The sequence below is a fragment of the Chelonoidis abingdonii genome, chromosome 3, assembly GCF_003597395.2.
Source record: "Chelonoidis abingdonii isolate Lonesome George chromosome 3, CheloAbing_2.0, whole genome shotgun sequence".
Lineage (NCBI taxonomy): Eukaryota > Metazoa > Chordata > Testudines > Testudinidae > Chelonoidis > Chelonoidis abingdonii.
In genome coordinates, this window is record NC_133771.1 from 7,053,035 (window position 1) to 7,067,046 (window position 14,012).

General features: G+C 44.9%; 1 protein-coding gene across 1 annotated transcript in view; it reads right to left on the reverse strand.

Annotated features, from left to right (window-relative positions):
- PNOC (prepronociceptin) overlaps positions 1–13,618 on the reverse strand; it is a 39,066-nt gene extending 25,448 nt beyond the window's left edge. Inside the window, exon 1 of the mRNA XM_032790517.2 lies at positions 13,582–13,618. The gene's annotated coding sequence lies outside the window, so the exon portion shown is untranslated. The remainder of the gene's footprint in view (positions 1–13,581) is intronic.
- Between the last annotated feature and the right edge of the window lie 394 nt (positions 13,619–14,012).

Below are 14,012 nucleotides of genomic sequence, written 5' to 3' on the forward strand. Positions count from 1 at the left end.
GAACATAAGAACAGCCATACAGAGTCACACCAATGGTTCATCTAGCCCAGTATCCTGTCTTCCAACAGTGGCCAATGCCAGGTGCTTCAGAGGGAATGAACAGAACAGGTAACCATCAAGTGATCCATCCCCTGTCACTGTAGAACTGATAAATGAAATTGTTTTTAATTGTTCACTTTATTAATGTAATTTCTGTTCACCATTCACTACACTTGCCTGCATTGTAACTTCTGTTCACTGTTTGATTTTGTATTTCATATGACTTGGCATTGTGCCTCTCTCATACAACTCTGTATTAGAAAAATGGTAGAAAACTTTGTATCAAATGTTATAGCCCCTAAGGATAGTATAGTTAAAGTGAAAGAAACGTTCCTTTTTGCTAGAAGTAGAATAAGATCTCCCCCTCCCCCACTCTGTAATCAATTGCCCCATTGACTGAATGAGGTGTGAATGAGTGAGGCTTGGAAGACACCCACCTCCAGACAGCTACAACAGTTAAAGAGGGAATGGGAGCCAGAGCAAAAGACAATACAACTTGTCAAGTGGGCCCAATAAAGAAGAGCAGACATATTGACGTTCTCAGGGATTAGAAGCAAGCACCTTCTTTATAAAATGCCCTCTTTGAGCAGCATTGGGACAACACCCAGTAAAAAAGCAGCACAAAGACCAACGGACACAGACCAACGGACACAGACCCAGATTTTGAATCTGGTCTGGATTTGCATAAGAGGGAAGCTGCTATAAATACGAGGTGTCTTGCAGAAGGACCCCGGTTCTCATCTTGTCACCATCGGAGCATCGAACAGGATCGGCAGAAGCCCGGCTCCACCCCTCCCCCATCTAACTCACCTGGCCAGTGCAGTTAAGGGGAGCAACTAGTTGGTAACAACAGCAAGACGGAGTGTGTTTGTGTCTGTGTGTGTGTGTGTGAATGCATGACTGTAATATATCATATGCATATGATAGAGTATTAATTAATACCTGTATTACTAATAAATGTGGCGTTTTGCCTTAATCCCTCTGAAAAGATCCCGTATAGCACTTTGAGTACAACATCACCCATTCTCAGCTTCTGGCAAACAGAGACTAGGGACACCATCCCTGCCCATCTTGGCTAATAACCATTGATGGACCTATCCTCCATGAATAGGTTGACTGTGCATTGTGTGAAGAAATACTTTCTTTTGTTTGTTTTAAATGTGCTGCCACATCTGCATGCAATATTCAAGATGTGGGTGTACCATGGGTTTATATAGAGGCAATATGATATTTTCTGTCTTCTTATCGATCCCTTTCCTAATGATTCCCAACATTCTGTTCACTTTTTTGACTGCCGCTGCACATTGGGTGGATGTTTTCAGAGAACTATCCCCAATGACTCCAAGATCTCTTTCTTGAGTGGTAACTGATACTTTAGACTCCATCATTTTATACGTATAGTTGGGATTATGTTTTCCAGTGGGCATTACTTTGCATTTATCGATATTGAATTTCATCTGCCATTTTGTTGCCCGGTCACCCAGTTTTGTGAGAAAAGGATCTTTGCAGTCTGCTTGGGACTTAACTATCTTGATTAATTTTGTATCATCTGCAAATTTTGCCACTTCACTAGTGCTTACCCTGTTTTCCAGATCACTTATGAACCTGTTGAAAAGTACTGTTCCCAGTTCAGACTCCTGGGGGACACCACTATTTACATCTCTCCATTCTGAAAACTGATAATTTATTCCTACCCTTTGTTTCCTATCTTTTAACTGGTTACTGATCCATGAGAGGACCTTCCCTCTTATCCTATGACAGCTTGCTTTGCTTAAGTGAAGGACCTTATCAAAGGCTTTCTGAAAATCTAAGTACACTGTGTCCACTAGATCACCCTTGTCCACATGCTTGTTGACCCCCTCAAGGAATTCTAGTAGATTAGTGAGGAATGATTTCCCTTTACACAAACCATGTTGACTCTTCCTTCAACAAATTGTGTTCATCTACATGTCTGATAATTCTGTTCTTTACTATAGTTTCAACAAATTTGGTACTGAAATTAGGCTTACCAGCCTGTAATTGCAAGGATTGCCTCTGGAGCCTTTTAAAATAATTGGCGTCACATTAGCTATCCTCCAGTCATCTCATACAGAAGCTGATTTAAGTGATAGGTTACAAACCATAGTTAGTAGTTCTGCAATTTCACATTTGAGTTCCTTCAGAATTCGGGTGAATAGCATCTCGCCATTGTGACTTATTGCTGTTTAATATATCAATTTGCTCCAAAGCCTCCTCTAATGACACCTCAATCTGGGACAATTCATCAGATTTGTCACCTAAAAAGAATGGCTCAAGTTCGTCTCCCTCACATCCTCTGCCATGAAGACTGTTGCAAAGAATTCATTTAGTTTCTCTGCAATGGTCTTATTCATTTAGTTTTAGTTTAGTTTCTCAGCAATGGCCTTATTCTCCTTGAGTGCTCTTTTAGCATCTCTATTGTCTAGTGGCCCAACTGGTTGGTTAGCAGGCTTCCTGCTTCTGATGTACTTTTTTTTTTTTTGCTGTTACTTTTTGAATCTTTGGCTAGCTGTTCTTTAATTTCTTCTTTTGGCCGTCCTAATTATGTTTTCTTTTTCTTTTTACACTTCACTTGCCAGAATTTATGCTCCTTTCTATTTTCCTCAATAGGATTTAACTTCCACTTTTTACTCTGTTGGTTAGCCACGGTGGAACTTTTTTTTTGTCCTCTTACTATGTTTTTAAATTTGGAGTACACATTTAAACTGAGCTTTGATTATGGTGTCTTTAAAAAGTTTCCATGCAGCTTGCAGGGACTTCACTTTTGGCGCTGTACTTTTTAACTACTATTTAACAGACTTCCTCATTTTTGTGTAGTTCCCCTCTCTGAAATTAAATGCTACTGGGGTGGGCTGCATTGGTGTCCCCCCCCAGAGGGTTATTAAATTTATTATGTTATGGTCACTATTACTAACTGGTTCAACTATATTCACCTCTTGGTCCAGAACCTGTACTCCACTTAGGACTAAATCAGAATTGCCTCTCCTCTTGTGAGTTCCAGGACTAGCTGATCCAAGAAGTAATCATTTAAAGGGTCAAGAAACTTTATCTCTGCATCCCATCCTGAGATGACATGTACCCAGTCAATATTGGGATAGTTGAAATGGGCTAACAGAAGACCATGCTACCTTGTTTCAAGCACCTTTCATCTGAAGAGCTGAAAACACTTTATAGCCATGAATGAAGACTCACACTTCTGTGAGACTGGTATTGTTTACTGCCATGTTATAAATAGGAAAACTGAGGCACAAAGCGGTGAAATGACTCAATCAAGGTGCAGCAGTGAATCAGAGCTGAAGAAGTGGTACCCAGGACTCCTGCCAGTGGCTTGTGGTGCTGTGCAAGTACATATAGGCTGTCTGACCTAGCTGAAAGCTCCCTCTTCAGCTGTTGTATTTAATCAGCAAGGCTGGGAGAAGGGGAACAAGGACTTGAGTCCTGGCACACAGAAGAAGCAGGTTTTCTTATTTGCATGACAGTGAGAGAGGAGACATGACACGCCATTATTCATGAGCAGAGTCCAGGAGTAGCGCTGCATTGCAGGCCGGGTCCTGTCACCACGGTGATTTAAGCTGAACACAGTAGGGATGCCAGTCTCTCTGCTTCCTGTGAAATTCCTGATCTGCATTTCCCCTGCATGGGGCAATGACTCCCACAAAGCACGGTGGTGACAGATGTTCTGCATTATGTCTCCTGTCTAGTGGGATGTTCTGTTTGTGATTCGCATTCCCATCCTCAGCATCAAGCAAGTGTGGCACGAAGCTGGCAGGCTTTGGAAGGCCCCCTTCCTGCAGTTTGACTTTCATTTCCTCCCTTGACACTGTAAGATTCTGCTCAGAGGTGACAATCCATGAATGGGGATCAGCCCTATGAACTGGACATGAGCTGGGACAGCACGGGGCATTCCTGTGGCTGGCACTGTTCTCCCTGAGCTATATATGGAGGACCAGGAGCTCCTGCTGATCAGGGACCAAGGCCTGGATCCAGAGACGATGTGTAGAGCAGCACAAATTCTACTCACTCACACATCCGTGGATGTGGATGAATAGAAGAACAGTGGGATTCAATCCTGAGCCCCGCTCTGGTCCTGTTGGGCATTGGTCCTGGTGCGAAGAAGTTAGAAAGCAGCCAGATCTCCCCAGCTGGGGAATGCCCCTGCATGGAGGAGTTCTCCACAGGGGCGGCTCCAGGCCCCAGCATGCCAAGCGCGTGCTTGGGGCAGCAAGCCACAGGGTGTGCTCTGCTGGCGCTGCGAGGGCGGCAGGCAGGCTGCCTTCGGCGACTTGCCTGAGGAGGGTCCGCTGGTCCCGTGGCTTCGGCGGACCTACCGCAGGCAAGCCGCTGAAAGCAACCTGCCTGCCGTGCTTGGGGCGGCAAAATGCCTAGAGCCGCCCCTGGTTCTCCACTGGCATAAAGTCAGGCTAACTGACTCCTCCTTCTGCAGCCCATAGTGTAGGGGGCATATCAGGTCATTCTTTGGGGCAGAGGGGAAGATGGCATAGCCAGACTATTCTGTGCTCTGGTAAGTAGATGGCAGCTTGTTCCTTTGGATCATAGCCATATGGGCATAGTTTAGACTAGCCAGGGCTTCCCTGAACTGGCCCCAGCCTGCTGAAGGAGTGGACAGTCACAACAGGTCTGAGATGTGCCTGTAGCATTTAAAGAAGCTGCTTATCTCATTCCTCACTTTTCTAACCTGCACCTTAAGACTACATTTTTTGCCACTGTGAATAAACTTAGCTTAGAAGAGGCAGATGTGAATCTCGTTCCAGAGGCTCATTTGCCAATCTTACTCCCCTAGGTGAATAGCTTGATCAAGGTCTTTAAGCTTAGTGCATGTCGCTATTTAAAAATAAAAATAATGAATTGTTTTTTATAAGGAAAGGTAATTTGCTCCACACCAGTCTTATCTGTCACAGTGTCGTTCTGCACAGTGGGGATAACCGCTTTTATTCACATGATTAGCCGCTCAGAGCTGAAATTCCCATTCACCCGTATAATCAAAAACATGGTGAATTGGTTTTATTAGGGTGTTTCTGATGACAATAGCAGGGGATAAACAAATTTGAAGAGGAAACTGTCTAATTGGAATGATTTGGGAGGCTACAAGGTTAACTAAGCACTTGGGTATGCTTTTTACCAGCTCCTTGTTGCAATAAGCAATCAGGTATAATGCTTGAGTGCAGCATTTATTGCTCTGTCTACGATCCAGCTTGTAATTGTCTTTGGACAAATACAAAAATGAGATGTTTGATACAGACCTAAGAAACGAGGGCCAAATCCTGATGCAGTTGAAGTCAGTGGCACAACGCCAGTTGGACCTGATTCTGGCCTTGCTCATGGCAGGGTAAATTGAGAGTAACCTGGTCAAAGTCAGTGGAGTTCAGCGGGTGTTAAACTGATGTGAGAGCAGAACTGGCCCTGTTGACTTCAGTAATGCCAGGATTTGGAGCACAACATTTCTTTTTGCTTCTGCTTGTGGTTTCTGGGTTGAGCTAGGGTGACCAGACAGCAAGTGGGAAAAATCGGGACAGGGTTGGGGGGTAATAGGAGCCCATGTAAGAAAAAGATCCCAAAATTGGGACTGACCCTATAAAATTGGGACATCTGGTCACCCTACTGTTGAGATGTGTGTAAAACAGGAACTAGTGGAACCCCTAAAAGTCTTTGGGGGAAGAGAGAGAGAGAGAGAGGAGGTGGGAAAACAGAGAAGGCTGGAAGAGAAGATACTCTGACACTTAGGGCCAGATCCTTGTGCTGTTCCCTTTGTGCCAGCTGTCTCATTCCAGACAGGGACGAGAATCCAGGCCCCTAGCTCATGCGAAGAGGATGGGCATACCTCCCTCATGTATAGAGTTTGCATGCAGTGCTCTCTTGACTTCAGTGAAAAGGGTGTACAGGGCTGGGCCTGGAGTGCCTCACTGAAAGAGATTTAAAAGGGGCTTTGTTACAGGGAGATGAGTCCACCTGCAGAACTGAAGGGTTGCATATTACACTGTGAATCCTCTTTAAAATCATCCCACTGGGTACAGTTTACTGCAATGATACTGTCAGTGGGTTGGAATGTGGTCATAGGATGATGTTATTTAACTACCTACTGCTGCAGCATCAATTTACCGAAAATAAGTGATCAGATCCCTGTTAGAGCTGCCTCATGTAGCACAGATCTGAGGTTGAGGTGGTGCCCACAGCAGGTGCTGCCTCATTCACCTGACATGGCACCTGTGCAGTGTATAGCTAACCCAGGGACATATGTATGTAGAATATGGAAGAATCTCCCAAAGGGAAAACTAGACTGGACAATGCACTGGAGTATATTCACAGGGAATCACCTGGTACTGGCATCTGAGGGCTGGACTAAATCAGTGGTTCTCAACGAGGGGTACGCATATCCTTGGGGGTACACAGAAGTCTTTCGGAGGTACATCAGCTCATCTAGATATTTGCCTAGTTTTACAACAGGCTACATAAAAAGCACTTGCCAAGTCAGTACAGACTAAAATTGCATGCAGAGAATGACTTGTCTATATTGCTCTACATACTATGCACTGAAATGTAAGTACAATATTTATATTCCAATTGATTTATTTTTACTATATAATTCTAAAATCAGAAAGTCAGCAATTTTTCAGTCATAGTGTGCTGTGACACTTGTATTTTTATGTCTGATTTTGTCAACAAATAGAATTTAAGGGAGCTGTAACTTGGGGCATGCAAGACAAGTCAGACTCCTGAAAGGGGTACAGTCATCTGGAAAGGTTGAGAGCCAGTGGACTAGATTAACTGCCTAAAAGGGAGAAACAGACCAGTGTCTTGTGGTGAAGGTAAGAGACCTGGGATCATTTCCCAGCTCTACCACTGTGCGGTCTTGGGCAAGTCACTTCACCTTTCTGTGACTCGTTTATCCCATCTGCAAAATGGGGATCATTCACCTTCCTCAGAGGGATGTCAGGGAGTGAAATCCATTAGGGCCCAAGCATGCCTGATAAGTGCTGCCCTGAGCTGGGGTCTTGGTGCTACCTGAGAGGGAGCTGCGGAAGGGATTATGGCTCCTTGGGCCTCTGCTGCCCCTTAGGATGGTACATGGCCCTGGTGTCTCCAGCTGGCTCTGCTGGCTGGTATGGGACCATGGTGTGTTTTCCTAGCAGTTCGAGGAGGAAACAGGTACAGTCAATGTGCAGGATATGAATATGCCATCTCATGTACAAGACCAGGCAAAGTAACCAGAGCAGGTCTGAGATTTGGAGCTAACACGTAGTTTGTTTATCTTAGGAGTTTCTACCACCCCCATCACCTTGGCATCTGAGCACACCCCTGTGTATGTCACTGCTGAACTTGGCCCAGAGATATCTATGGATGTTGCACCTGGTTGTTCCAGGTTGCCTTGTTGAATATGGTCCCGTGACTCTAGTCCTTCTGGAAATGCTCATTTCATTGGTTGATCAGAACCCAACGAGTGAGAAAAAGGGGATTTGGGTAGAGGGAAGCAAGATGAGTGTAAATAGACAGAAGCTGAGGGATCGAACAGGCATAGGAGTGAACATCCGTTCATTAGAGGAGAATCAAGGGTGCGGTGCCATGAAAAACCTAGTATGTCTAAAGCTCTGACACCTCAGAACAAAGACTCAGTTTGAGTCCAGGTCAGCTCTAACTTGGGTAAGTGTTTGAGCTGGTTCCAATCTGATGTGGCCTGACCTCGTTAACTTCTCTGGGGCTCGTGACAGTGGCAAATGTAGAGAGGAAAAGGCTGCCTTCGGGATCCTCAAACCATGCTTCTTTTTCCAGGCTGAGTAGAGGGAACACATAAGGCAGTAAAAAGATGAAAGCTGGGCTGCTTCTTTCTGCATGGAAGTGATGCTAAGAAGGGATGGTTCATACAAATTTTCCTTAATTCAGTGTTACCAGCAGAGTGGAAGTGTTACGCAGATTCCCATAAAGATTCCCATATCAGATTCATTGCACTTTGGTACCAGGGTAACACACAGATTCTCTCTGGCTGGAGTAGCATATGCTGAGGGCATGGAAGGGTTAATCTCAGTAGCTTGTTTGCTGTTTGCCGACTGCACAAGGGAGAGCGCTGATAAGGTTTGGAATTACTTTAATCTTTGCTGAGTCTCATTAAAGCTGGATGGCAGAATGAGTCAGAGGATTGGCAAAAGCTTCCAGAAGAGGGAGCTGGGAATGGCAATCACCCTTTCAACTCACCCCTAAAAGTTATTCAGAGTAATCTCTTCTCTCACGATGTACAGAGGCAGAGTTTAGTGGTCCAAGCAGTGCTGTGTTCTAACCCAGGGGTGCCACTGATTCCCTGGGTGTCCTTGTGCACGTTGTGTCACCCCTTTGTGCCTCAGTTTCCCCATCTGTAAAATGGGGGGTACTAGTCCTGGATGATCTGTCTCACAGAGTTAATAGGGCTAATTACTGAAGTGAACAGAATATCGTGGAGATGGGAAAAACTCTACAGAAGTGCTAACTGTTACTATCCATGGTATCTCTCTGTCTGTGGCATCTCCTGCTTCTTTATCTGGTCACTACAAGGCTCTGATTTTAAAGCCTGTTCTCATTTTTCAACTCTCACATTTGGGCAGCACCTCAGAGCCGTGAATGAAAAGTGATCTAGCAGTAGGAAGTGCTGTCAAGCACTTACACTGGCCATTCAGGCCAGGCTAGATGATCTTAATGGCCCTTCTGACTGTGAAATCTATTAATCAATCTAGAAAGCACTGTGGTGATCTTAGAATTAAGACTCAGATAAAAAAAACAATGCCTACCAACACGTAGTAATTTATGAGCCTTTTATTGGAGTCTACTGTTTAAGATCTCTTTTTTCCTTTGAGTTTATTAACTATTATTTCAGCCCAGAATGGCTGGCACCCCACTCACTGAGGTCCATGAAAGTGTGTGGCTTCCATCCTGCTCCCATGCAAGCCAATGGTTCATTGCTTCTCATGGTGGGGAAGAGGCAGGTGTTGGCTATAATTAATATAAATGGGATACTTTTGTGGCAGTTGCTGGACAAGACCAGTATTTCTCTCTACTTTCCAGACTAACTAGGCAAAGTCTGTGCTCATCCCATACTACAAAGGGGAAAACTCCAATGGGCCTGATTCTGACCTCACTCACACAGTGTAACCCATGTAACTGCAACAGAGTTACTCCTTATTCATGCCAAAGTAATTGGGATCAGAATCAGGCCCTCCAGGCAGCTTACCACACCTCTTTTGTCCCCCAAAGCGGTTTCAAGTTCACTGTGCCCTAGAAAGGCAGGTTGCAACTGGCTGTCACAGAGTGGCTGAGGGAGACACACAGACAACCATTGAGTCTTTTCTTTCCTGCTAATTGAAAGATCTTATCAGCCCAGTCTCTCCAGGCACTAGCAATCATCACCCAGTGAATGAAATGCACCACAGAGAATTGGCTGGAACAGACATGTTCTGGTGAGAGAGATAAGCAAAGTGGCTGATTTGTACTGCCGTGCAATGTGAAATCCTGGCTTGACGCACAATTGCTTGTGGCTCTCAAGGGATCAACTGTGCGGTGGGGTCAGAGCAGCAGCTATGAACCTTCCTGCTGTCGTAAACCTCCCAAAATCAACCCAGTCAGAAAGTGAGGGGTGGGGGTCCCAGGGATTCAGGGGGCCTGGGGCAAAGCAATTTTGGGGGCCCCTTCCATAAAAAAAAGTTGCAATACTATAGAATACTATATTCTTGTGGGGGCCCCTGTGGGGCCTGGGACAAATTGCCCCACTTGCTCCACACCCCGGGCAGCTCTGCCCAGGGATGGAGGGCAGAGATCTGAGCAAGGGCACAGAGGGCTGAGATATGGTCAAGAAGCAGCCACAACTCCCCAGCTAGTGAATGTAGAGCCAGCATAATCAGTTCGTACCCTGGCTTCACCCACCCCACCTCCTATGCAGCACTCTGGCAATCCTTTGGAGCCCAGAGCCAGCCAGGGTAGTTCAGAGCAGCCCCTAGGTTGACTTAAGTTACACGAGGGCTCGTGGGACTTGCTACCAGCCCCAGGATTGGGAAGCCACCCTCACCCACACCCTTCTGCTGGTCATAGATGAGGCTCTGGTCCATAGACTTGCAATCAAATTCAAATTCCAAATTTTGTGTTGTTAAACGTAGCCAAAAATATGCCAGCCTAAGTCTAGCAGTGAGTAGGGTCAGAACTATGAGGCTTTATAAACTGCAGGGAGCATGGGAGGGAGAATGAATTGGGAAGTGTGAAGGCAGGGAATCCAAAGAGATGCTGATAGCTTCTGTGAGAGGCACCCAGTCATGCAAATGGTGGCGTAAGACACTCGAGCGTACTATCCTATAGTCATCACATCTCCACCCACGGGGTGTCAAGAGGAGAATGTATCCTTATTCACGTAATTAGCAGAAGTATAGATGAAGCTGTAAAGATTTTCTTCCCAGAACGAATACATGCTCAGCAGAAATCTCTGCCTGAAACAGGGATATTGATGTAGCTTCTGGGAGGGGGCAGGGGGTAGAGTGAACAGACAGTAAGTGTGAAAAATCCGGACAGGGAGTGTGGGGTAATAGGTGCCTCTATAAGACAAGGCCTATAAAATCGGGACATCTGGTCACTCGCGGGAGGGTGACAGGACAAGGCATCCGCCTTCCAACCTGACAGGGAAGGGCGAGGGTGTGCAGATTCATTCATTTTTTTGGAAAGTGTGTGGGATCCCTGGATGGAATGTGCTAGGGAAGCATAAAATATTGGTGGTTATTATCACTCAATGTACCTTAATTGTGCTCAATTTCTATTGTCAAGTAGTCAAGCTGTAAAGCACTATGGAAATCCAGCCTACCAATTCAGATATTAGGAGTCTGGCTATTGGAGGGGTATCTGTGGTTCCAGACAGGAGCATGTTGGCGGTATACAAAATTGTGAATAATGCTGCGGCCACTTGTACTGAGCACAGCTCACTAGATCAACCAAGCACATCCATTAATAATCCTTCCCCATATAACACAAGGGGAAAGGGAGGCATAAAAGAATATGCTGTTTTTAAACAGCAGCATATGATTAACCTGTGGAACTTGCTGCTGTAGGATGTTGTTGAGTTGAACAGGTTAGTAAGATTCAAAAATGAATTAAACATTTACTAAGAAGTACTGGCCAGTTAGAATAAAAAACTACATGGCCCATCAGTCCTCATGAATCAGGGCACAAACTGATCAGTATCAGGATATTAGGAAGAAATTCCCCATCGGATAACATGGCAGAAAGCACCTTGTTGGTCAAAACATGTTGCCATTTGGTAGTACTGCTGTGAAACAACCTAAGAAGTCAAGACTGAACTGGTTCCTGTGACCTACTGTATCCAAGCCAGTCAGGAACTCTTCAGCTCAGAGCTAGTCTTACTTCACGCTGCAGATAAGCCTAATGCTGGAGCCTGGCAGTACTAAAGACAGAATAAATCCTCTCATAGGCATTTTCTATTGCACTTTATCCAGGCAGAGAACCAATGACAGGATCTTTGCCCTCTTGTTGTGTCTTTGGGAAAATTAATTTAAAAGGCACTGATGCTTTTATACTGAGCGTTTGTGCAAGCAGGCTCAGAATCATTAATTCCCCTTTCCCCCCACTGGCTGCTCAGCAATCTCCTGTGGGACGGGGCAGAAGCCCCATTGCTTGGTACATGAGTCTGGACACAATGTCTAGGTAGGAACCGTCCCACAGGGGGAGTTGGGATGGGCTGGACGGTCTAGTTTTCCTTCTGCAGAATCAATAGCCATAAAAGTAAGAATCGGCGACAATATGATCAGTTTTCTATAGCTTTGTTGGTGTGTGTGGAGCTGTTACTCTGTGGGTGAAGCGGTACTGAATCAGTCATGCTCTCACTGAGCTAACAGACAAGGAAAAGGGTGATTTCCATACCAGGGAGTGACAGAGAATTGTACCCTGCATTCTCTAAAATTTACATTTATACAGTTAATCCAGCCATAACATTCTTTCATTCATTCATGCACACATACCAAAGTGGGGCCTGAGCCAAAGCCCAGATGGAAAGACTCCCATTGTCTCAAATGGGCTTTGGCTCAGGCCCTTGGTCTGAACACACTGTGGCTAGCAGATGTCAGCTTCTGTTAGTCACAGTGAGTGTGTCCAACTCATTTCAGCAAATAGCCACAACGTTGTCCAATGGTGACCCCCACTGGCAACAGTTAAAACCCTGGCAGTTTTGCTCTCTGAAGCTCTCTTCCAAACCATAGGTATAAAGTTATGACTAGCCTGCCTGTAAGCAAGGAAGAATCTGATTCCTAAAACAGAAAATGCTGTTTTAAAAGACATATGTATACAAAATAATAAGAATATTTAACATTTTTAGAGTGTCTCAAAGCATTTCACAAACATTATTGAAATCACGCTCCTTTGCGAGAATGGGTCGATAAGAAGAAAATTACATTTCTGGTTTTTGTGAGATTTCAGCGAGGGTTTTTATTGGCCATAGATTCCTCTAGTTTATATGATGCTTGCAGAAAAGCAAGTGTATACTCTTGTTAATTCACTAAATTGTGCAATTGGTCATAATTGGCCAAATTACAAAATACAGTAAATCTGTAGATTCAGAAATGCAATTTAGAGGCAGAGCATTGTTGGGAAAAGGTTTCTCCTTCCAGTATAACCCAGTTGAATCTCAGTCATTCCTACACCTCCTTGTCCTGCACGGGTGACTGCGAGAATATTCTGTTTACCTTTTGTGTGTTTTCAAAAAGAACAAGGCACCGCTCCTAATTCAGATGTCTTTGAGAACACTCTCCAGTCAAGTTCCAAAGTTAGTGATCTATTTTGTTCTTGCTTTAAATTAGATGAGCTAGAAATACTGAATGGGGAAAATAATGGTGCCATGACTGAGGGAATTCTGAGCCTGGGTCAAAGAAATCATCCTGGGAATAACTGCACAAAGCTCACAGCGATTCATTTTTTAAAGCTAGCAAACAAAAATCCCCCATTCTGTTCAACTGAGGATCAGGCACCTGCAAAATATTTATGTCTGGAATGAGCAGCCATGTAAATGAAACCTGTCTGATAAATATCAATAGAAATAACAGGGAGGGTAGAAATCAATAGACACATTACTAAGAAGATGATGTGGTTTTTCCACAGGGTTAGTAGATTTTGATATACTGAACAATTCCTTCTCCAGATGCATTTGGTCTTTCATGTGATTAGGTCCAAGAAAGATTTTCTCGGGAACTGGATTGTGAAGGCAAAACTTTTTTTTTTCTTTGAACCACTCACCCAAACTAGCATCTTAAGCAGGGTCTGATCTTCCAGTCCCTTTCAGCCAGAGAAACTCCTTAAAGAGAATATATTCATTGTAACCCTTTAAATGGGGGAAAAATCTCAGCAAAACCCAAAGCCTCTCCCATTGTCTTTCTATTAAAAGGATGTCCTGATCTGAAGAAGCACCTGCATGCAGAGAGCAAGAGAGAGCCCTTGTGGTCCTCTGTTCCCCACTGACACAAAGAGAAGCAGTGCCGGTATTATCAAGCAATTGCCTACCTGAGGGTGTGTTGTCAGTAGCAAGGCTTCCTCTGATATGTGATTCTTCCACAGTATCTCTGTCACAGTGGTGTGTATATATATATACAGTACACACACACACACACACATCCACGCATCTCCCACCCCAGCCTACCACCACGTGCATCTGTGAGCCCACCCCCAGGATGCTGGCTGGCTGACACGCTAACTAACAGCTGGGGAGCAGCACTGTGCCCTTAGCATCCCCTCCACCTCCCCCCGAAACCTTTCCAGAAACAGTGTCACTTTGCGATCTCTTTACCGGAACCCTTTAACTTACATGCCATGACACCAGCCTGCTGCGGACAAGCAGTACCTCACGGTATTACTCATTCTCAGGAGGCGCAGCACTAACTGATGCTCAGACCTCCTGGTGCCAGCGAACTGCAGCACAGAACCCCAAAGCAGCT